Consider the following 9,143-nt stretch of genomic DNA (forward strand, 5'->3'; position numbering starts at 1 on the left):
AAAAAATATATGATATAGAAAAGAAAAAGGGCAATAAAGAATATCGACGGTATGATACTAACATTAAAGTTAATGTCATCACCGATTAACAAAGACGAAAAAAAAAGATGAACGACACATCAATAAAAGAAAACTAATTTTTTTCCTAAGAAACTATAAGAGGTTCTTAATTTCACATGTTACTAGCTCAAATATATTTAGTTTCTCTACTTCACCCCTCTATTTTTTTATCCTTCATTCTCAATATTATATATTATTCATCCAGTATTATTAAAATTGTTATTTATTGATTAAAATTTGTTTTTTTAATTAATTTTTGGTAATTAGTATTTTTAATTTTTAACCATAATTATTTTAGATATTTAAAATAATTAAATTTTATAAAACATATATTTAATTTAATATTTTAAAAATATCTATTTTCATAAATTTCTTATTAATAGTAAAAAAATAAGTTTAAAATTTCCCAGTTTTTCTTTATGTGACAAAGTTTGAAAAGTCAATGTGACACCCCAGACTCATATTCGGGTCGGATACGGGTTAGGGGTGTTACAAATTGATTGGTTTACAATATTTACATGGTTTTATTTGTAATGTTAATGCAATATATGTATATGTTCAATTCGCTTTTTCAGATAAAGTTTAAGTGTATTCAAATTTAGATTTATTTTGGTTATATTTTAGTTTACTTGAAAGATAAAATTAAGAGAAATTGATTGGTTGCCAATATTTATATGGTCTTATTTATAATGTTAATGCAATATATGTATATGTTCAATTCACTTTTTCAGTTTTGATTGTTGATTATCAGAATATATAGATTTTGAAACAAATTAATTCATATTTTGGCTAAGTATGATATTTTAATAGATTTGTTGAAACAAAATGCAGCTAAAATGACATTTTTTCTATGGACTGATTTATTTAAAATATCAAGATGATTATGTGTTTATTGTGATTCATGCATTTATTGATTGGCCCAAAGGAAAGTTAATATTTGGCCGAATTTCAAGCGACACATGTGGTAATAACATGTAATAATTATAAGGTATTTTTTATGTGAGCATTACATTAGCCCAAAGATTAATCTTTTGTTCGACATAACTTATTGTTAGTGTTTGATTACTACAACAAGAGTATCGTTTACTATTAATATTACTATCCAATGACTTGATATTGATGTAGTGTTTGGTATCTTGTGATGGTAATTAGCCATTATTTTGAATTTATTGTTTGCTTATGTGAGCTTGTTGCTTATTTTGTTCATCTAATTCTTTTGTTGTCACAGTTTATGCTAATATCAATTTTATTCTCATGCTTATGGGATAAATTTCAAGGAACGAAAAAATACACTTACATAAGGTTTTCGTTCCATGAACATAGACTTTGCACTAAGGAAAGAATAATTTCCACTTCTCATGGGGATAACATCCTTAATTGGATTTTGAGAGGTGAAATTTGTTCAAATTGCATAAGTTTAATGGTAATGAAACATAATATTTTATAAGCCTTTAGGGGCACATAATCTGAAAAGATTACTAAGGCTAATGGTTTTCTTGACGACATTAAGAAATATTTACCCTAAAACAATAAGGTTTAAATTACATCATTTTGATTTCTTTGATGTCTATGAAGTATAAGAGTCAAGGAAATGTGAGGGAGTACATTATGAATATGATTCATATTGGTTCAAGACTTATGACACTTAAGATAGAGTTTTTCCAAAGAATTACTTGTTCTTGTGATTTCAGTATCGCTTCCTATAGAGTTTAATCAACTCAAAGGGAGATATAAAATCCAAATGAGCTTATTTCTCATTGTCTGCAAGAGGAAGAAAAGCTGAAGTATAATAAGTTTTAAAGTACTCATTTGAAAAGTGCATATAAAGATAAGAGCAAAAATAAAATCAGAATGTAGTTGTTAAGGGTCCAACTCAAAAGAGACAATAATATGTTACAAAGGGTTGTTCTCTTTTGAGATAAGACAAATAAGGAGAAATTGAATTCTAAAACATTAAGCAACTACTTTGGTTATTTTGAGCAATCAAGGGGTTATAAATTTTATGATCTCATAATTAGGAATATTTTTAAGGTGAGATCTATAACATTATTTTTTTAGGATGTTGAGTTTGGAAGGAGAAATAAGGTTTGAGGAATTGATTTTGAGGAGGAATTGGATTATAACTAAATTTCTATTATCACTTTTGATGATATCCATGTGTTTATACATGTCGTTAATCAAGAAGTGAATCTAGAATCTTGATAAGGTTATTTTGAACAACTCTTCATTTAAGATGAGAAATCATTTTGGAAAAACAAAGTCAACCACCTTAGAAAACAAATGTCATTAAGAAGATCAACGTGATGAGAGAAATAATATTTATATTATTATGTTGTATTTCTCCAAGAAATAAGGATGACAATGGAATAATGGAGGATGATCTAATCAACTTTCACCATGCCATAAAAGGTCCTACTCTCATAAGTAGATTAATATAATGAAAGAAGAGTATAAGTTCTATAGAAGATAATAAAGTTTAAAAACTTGTCTCATTACCTGAAGGTGCAAAATTAATTGGTTGTGAATGAATATTTAAAACCAAAATGGTTGCAAATGATGATGTTGATAAGTATAAGGCATGTTTTGTATCTAAAGGATATACCCATAAAGAAGACATTGATTTTGTATAGACTTTGTCTTTGGTTTCATTGAAAGACTCTTTCAGGATAATTATGATACTTGTTGCTCATATTTGATTTTGAGTCACATAAGTTGGATTTCAAAATTGTGTTTCTCAATGGTCACATTGATAAAATGGTTTATACGGTGTAATTAGAAAATTGTATCAAATGATACAAAATTAATGATATGCAAATTAGGGAAATCCATTTATTAGTTTAAGTATAAATCCCGTTAATTGAATAACAAATTTCACCAATTGATTATCTTGTTTGGTTTTGAGATGAATTTGGTTAACAATTGTATATATTATAAGTTCAGTGTGAATAAAACAAATAATACCCCTTATTGCTAAAGGAAACAAATTTAATCTTGATCAATGCCCTAAGGATGATTTTGAAACTAAGGAAATGTAAAAAGGTTCCTTATGCTCCAAAATAAATAAAAAATTTACTATATACGCAAGTTTTTTTCGTATTCAGACATAGCGTATGATTTTAGGATATTAAGAAAATATTTAAGCAATTTGGGTATGAATCGTTGGATATCAGCCAAATTGATTCATGCAATACATTTAAGAACAAAATATTACATGCTCACATATCAGAGGTCCAGTAAGTAAGAGATCATTATGTTTATGAATTCCGATTTATTAGAATATGGATACAAAATTTTGTCACATGAACTGCTGATCATGGATTGATAAGAAAACCACTTGAGTTATTATGTGACAACTAAGTTGCAGTCCATATTCTATATATAACAGAAACATCTTAAGTCTAAGCACATAGACATTATGTTTTTGGTTGTTAAAGAAAATTTAGATTGATTATGTATTTGTAAAGCATATTGGTACAAACTTATAATTGCACGCTTACTAAGGAACTGTCACCCAAGGTCTTTCATGAGCACACTACCAATGTGGGTGTAATATCATTTAAAGGACATTGGATTTTAGTGAGATTTGTATTTAATGCTCGTTTATTATAAACACAATTCCAATTACTTTAGTTTAAGGACATTTATTTTGAAGTTTTTTTTTCTGTAGAAATAAAGTTTGTTTTGGTGTATCCACACTCTGTTTTGGTAAAATTTGATCTCACTAAGGAGGACCAGTTGGATATAGACATATGTGGTAATTCTCATGCTACACTCCTTGATTGATCTATGTCATTTGACTATGTTTGTATACGTGACCATTGATGGGTTTAATCATGATTGATATGGTAAAGACTACTTTGATCCTACATGTAGTTGATGGACGAGATTGTTATAGAATACTTATTGTATGATAGCAAGTTTTGAGCTCATAAGGTTATAAATTTATCAGGAAACATATGTTGCCCAAGTGGGAGATTGTTAGATTAAAATCTATAATTATGGGCACATATTTTTAATGTATATTGTTGTCATAAAATATGACATAAATTAAGTGGCAAATTATATTATAAAGTCATAAGATACTAGAAGTGTCTTGGAAATAAAAGTGTAGATACTATTAAATTTGTATTTATAATTCGATGGGGGACAAAATTATAAGTACAAACAATAACTGATTCTTAAATCAACTATATAAAGGGTTATGGTCTCCAAGAAATAAATACTCCCGTATTTACTATTATCCCCGTCAAAGAGTTTATACTCAAGAGAACTCTATCTTCTTGGAAGATCACAACCAAAGAACGATTCAATGATTTTAACCTATTAATTAATTTAGGCACGCTTATGTAAATATAATATTTATTATTCTTGATGATTTGACATTAAACGACTTTATAGACACTAGCATACTATGCAATCTGATTTTTTTAATTATAATTTTCTGCATTCTATTTCTATAATCTGAGTTCGCTCTGGTGAGGCGGCGGCACTAGGCCTTGTGGCTGGTTGCTGGCCGCCGATCCTTTTATTTCTTTTGTCTTTTTTACCTTTTAATAAGTATGACTTTTAGTAATAAGGACGGTGGCCGCCTCACGATAGAGGTTGTTTCCGTCTTCGGAAGTGGGTGATTGTACGTCGGTTCGTCTCTTGTCTATGCGTAGTGGTTCAAGTTCTCAAGTTCGTTATTTTGTAGAAGCGGTTCGTGTTCGTTGTCGTTGTGTCCTCTTTCAGCGTCTTTTAACTTATTTTGAGTGAGTGTGTTTGATCGTAAAATGTTATTTGGTGTTGTTTTTTATGTTGTCCACTGGTCGTTCATGTGTTTGTGGTATATATTGTGTGTTTTTTATGGCTTTTCGGCCGGTGGTAGAGCGAAAAATACAGCAGTTGTCGGTCATGAGTTATTTTTCTAGGTTGCAGGATGGTCCTGCTGTAGATGCTGGTTTCGAGTTCCTGTTGTGGGAAATGAGGTGGCTGTCGGTTATAGTTTATTTGTCGTGCCCATTGTGTCAGTTGATGGGCGTTTTAGTACTGGTCTGAGATTACTAGCAGCTTCTATATTTTGGTAGTTGTTTCCTTTGGAAGTTCAGCATTTTTGAGAGATTCGTGCTTTCATGGATGGATCCTTAGTTGATAGCGGAGCGTGGCATGCAGTTGCCGATGGTTTGGTGGTCGTTTCTGGTTGCGTAGAGGCATGTGCAGAAGAACTGGTCCCGAGATAGGTGGAATGGGGGATGCGTAGATCAAGGCGTTGTGTCAGAGGAATATTATCGTTAGTGGAATGATGGCAGTAAGAGTGGTGCAGAAGGATATCAAAGTGGAAATCTTCGCAGCTGGTGTAGTGGGGTTTAATGAAGTCCTATTTTTGCCAAACGTTGGGCCTTTTATTAACCTTGCTGAAGCAAGTTTTGGGATGATCGAAATATTAGAGCTCAAAATCAGTTGTGACTAGCCCAATCTTTTTCTTATTTCCAGGCTGTAGGACGTGCCTTTTGAAGTGGTGTTTTCTATCCAAGCATTGGAGGAGGTTTTAATCAAGATCTCTCCAATTCTTCGATTGGTTCGTTATTCTTTCACGCTTTTAGGGGGTTAATCGGGTTTATGTTAGAGCTTCCAAGATAGTCATAGTTTCAACAGGAAGTAGTCTAAAGCAAAGGCCGGAGTATGTTGCATAATCCTAGAGTCTCGATGATCGAAAGTGTAAGCCGTGGTGGGAATATCTCTGGAAGCTGAAGCAACTTTAGCAATTGGTGAAGCTCTGGGTGTGGATTTTTCAGTTTCGTGAGAGTAGGTGCTTGAGAGAGTGTTGTCGTTTGAGCTATCGGATAGGGGTGGGTTAAATTCTTTTGCCCGGTATTGATCCCTTATGCCCTAATTTTTGTTTGAAGTTTGGAGTCAATTATTATTAGTGGTGGTTGATGGTGAGGCTTAGCTGGTTGGTTGTTTGTGATGTGTTTATATGTTTAGCTTCGAAATCTAGTGTTTTCGGCTGAAGCGGTTTGGTTTTCTCCTCTTGGCTTTTGCTTCATTGTTTCTGTTTTTCGGATCCTTCTTTCAACTCTTATGGGAGAAGCTTATGTGGTTTGATTAGTTGTCTCATTCATTTGTGGTTGTTGTGTGATATTTCAGCTCCTTATTCAGGCTTTGATATTGAGTGGCTTTTGTTTTTATGTTTTGCTGATGTGTTTATCTCTTGATAGCGAGTGATTGCAATTTGGTTTTAGTCCATTACTGCTACGTTTGGCAAGCTCGATTGAAGGAAAAAGAATTTATAGTTGTGCTCCAGTGTAAGTAGTTGTGTTTTAGCAGGTTTTGGTGAATCAGTTTCTGCTGCTGTTTCAGTTACATCCCAGTGCTGCGGGGTTTGATTTAGATCAGTGTTGCTATTCTTCTGGTTTTTATTCTCACTTGCTGATTGGAATATGTTGGTGTTGTTTGTGTTGGGTTATGGTTTGGGTTTTGTCCTCTTTGATGTTAGTGCTTTCTTGTGTTTGATTCTTTCCATCTCAATGTACACTTTTTCCTCCATTTAGGGTTAGGGAGTTTTTTTAACGAGGTCCTTGAAGTGGTTTACTTTGTAATTTTCTATAAAGTACCCTATTTCAAAAAAAACTATAATACTAAATTCAGCTGCAAGTGTCTGGGTGTGATAAATTTCACGTTGAGATTCTTACTCGTATTTCTAGTCGACTTAAACAACCCAATGATTCTTCTTCTCTCGTCTCTTTTCCTTCTTCCTAATTAAGGTTTCTAAACTAATGGTTTATATTTTTCTTAAAATGAGAGTTAAAAGGGTCAATCAATTGTGGTCTGACTTGGCTAAACAACACCAAATAATCTGATCAAATGTGCCACATCAACCTTTTATGATTGGGGTAATGACGATTAAGACTGAGTATCCAATTTATTATAAAACAATAAAAACTTCAGTACTAAAAAAAACCTACTCGTCGTTCATAACCATTTATGTAATTTACCCAGAAATAAAAATTAGAAAGGTAATGTCAGCATAAATCAGTAAACTTACGTGTCGGTTCTATAGTGATAGAGACCGAGTCAGCCACTCAGCGATGACAGTATCCTAGGTGGTTATTAGAGGGTGTGATTCACTTGTTGTAAAGGAGACTGCGATCACATCGTCTAATTCTTTGGAAAAGAAGATGGGCTGTATCGGGGTTTATTGTGGGGTAAGCAGTGGTGGATCCAAAACTTAAAATTTAGTGTCTAAAATAAATATTATAATATTCTTTAATAATGACATTTGTTATTTAAAAAAATAAAATATTAATTATTTATTAAGTAATTTTAATTGATTCAACTTAAAAATTAAAATGTCTAAATTACTCTAACTTAAAAAAACATATTCATAATTTTATATATTACAATTTAATTTTCAAATAATAAAATACCAAAAATTATTAAATTTAATTTAAAATTTAGTTTAATCTCTTAATTTTAACTCACTCAAATTCATATATTTTTTAAAAAAAAGTAAAAACTAAAATATGGATTTAACTAAATTTAAGAGGGTAAGTAAATAACTGAAGAAAATAAAACAGTGACTTGGAGACAACTTGGTTATAAAAGTTCATAGAAAAATTACCGATGAAAAGAGCCCTGGTGACTAGGATCCATGACAGCTGAGTTTGAATTAAAAATAAAAGAGAAACTTTGGAAGTGGAAAAGTAAAAAAAATGTGGAAATAATGAATTGTTCTAGAAGGTGAAAGGTATATAATATTTTAAAGACATTGTCGATTGAAATGTAAAAAGTTATAGATGTAGGTTAAAATGTGCTGTTCCCTTTTAAAATTAACTACTTTTCTCCCGCGTGTATGTACATCCATATTTACTAATTAATTTTTATATCAAATAAATATAATTCAATTATATAAATATTCAATGTAAAATTTAAATTATATTTTCAGTAATCAATATAGATTAAATATAAAATCAGAATTTTATTAAAAGTTTAAAAAATAAACTACACTTATTAATGCTAATAAATTTTAATTATTCTCTTAAATTTTCTGTAGCACTATTTGGCTAAAAAAATAGTAGTTGTTTTTCATAATATTAAATTTTAATTTTAAGTATTATATAATTGTAGTAATTTAAATATAAAATTATAAAACACTAATTTTAATTTCCTGTTAATATTACTTTATATGTATCATAATTTCCAATTATTCATACTTTATTTATCATAATTTATCATTTTGATTTCTTATTTTTTTAAATAAAGAGTAAACTATACCAATGGTCACTAATGTTTGATTAATTTTTTGTTTTTTCCCACTAAAGTTTAAAAGTAACAAACCAGTCACTAATGTTATTTATTTGTAACAAAATTATAACTAACGTTATCGATTTGTAACAAAATTGTCACTTCACCACCATATCTGTTAAATTGATGACGTGATAACGTTAACAAGAAGGTCAACATTTCATTTTACTCCTAAACTACTGCTAAAATATCAAATAGGTCATTGAACAATTATTTTATATCTAAATTACCCCAGAATGTTTTCTAATTTCCATTTTTTTCCAAATACCCCATTACCTTCACTATATTCGAACCACATTAAACAATTAGGAGCACTTTTCTTAGTATTTGTTTCAACCACACTTAAACAAAACATAAAAAAGCTATCTTCAAATGCAATACTAATCTTTGAAACTCAGTGTTTTTGTTCCTATCTTGCAGCGTTGGGTTTGACTAAAGTACTTGTGTGCTCTATGCTCTCTTTAGCATTTGATTTTTAGTTTGTAGGTAACTAGTAGTCTAAAATATATAATGAAATAGAAAAAAAACAACAGAATGATTCACTCTTTTTTTTTGTAACAAAAGATAAGGCAATTTATTGTCTAAATATAGATGTTATGTTTAAGTGTGGTTGAAACAAATATCAAGGGATTTGCTCCTAATTGTTTAAGTGTGTTTTGTTTTATAAGGAATGTGGTTCGAATATGATGGAAGTGGTGGGGTGTTTAGGGAAAAATGAAAAGTAGAAAGCTTTTAGGTAAATCATATATAATTGTTCAAGGGCCTATTTGATGTTTTAACAATAGTTTAGGGGTAAAATG

This window comes from Hibiscus syriacus, unplaced genomic scaffold, assembly GCF_006381635.1.
Source record: "Hibiscus syriacus cultivar Baekdansim isolate YM2019G1 unplaced genomic scaffold, ASM638163v2 tig00117005_pilon, whole genome shotgun sequence".
In the NCBI taxonomy this organism is placed as follows: Eukaryota; Viridiplantae; Streptophyta; class Magnoliopsida; order Malvales; family Malvaceae; genus Hibiscus; species Hibiscus syriacus.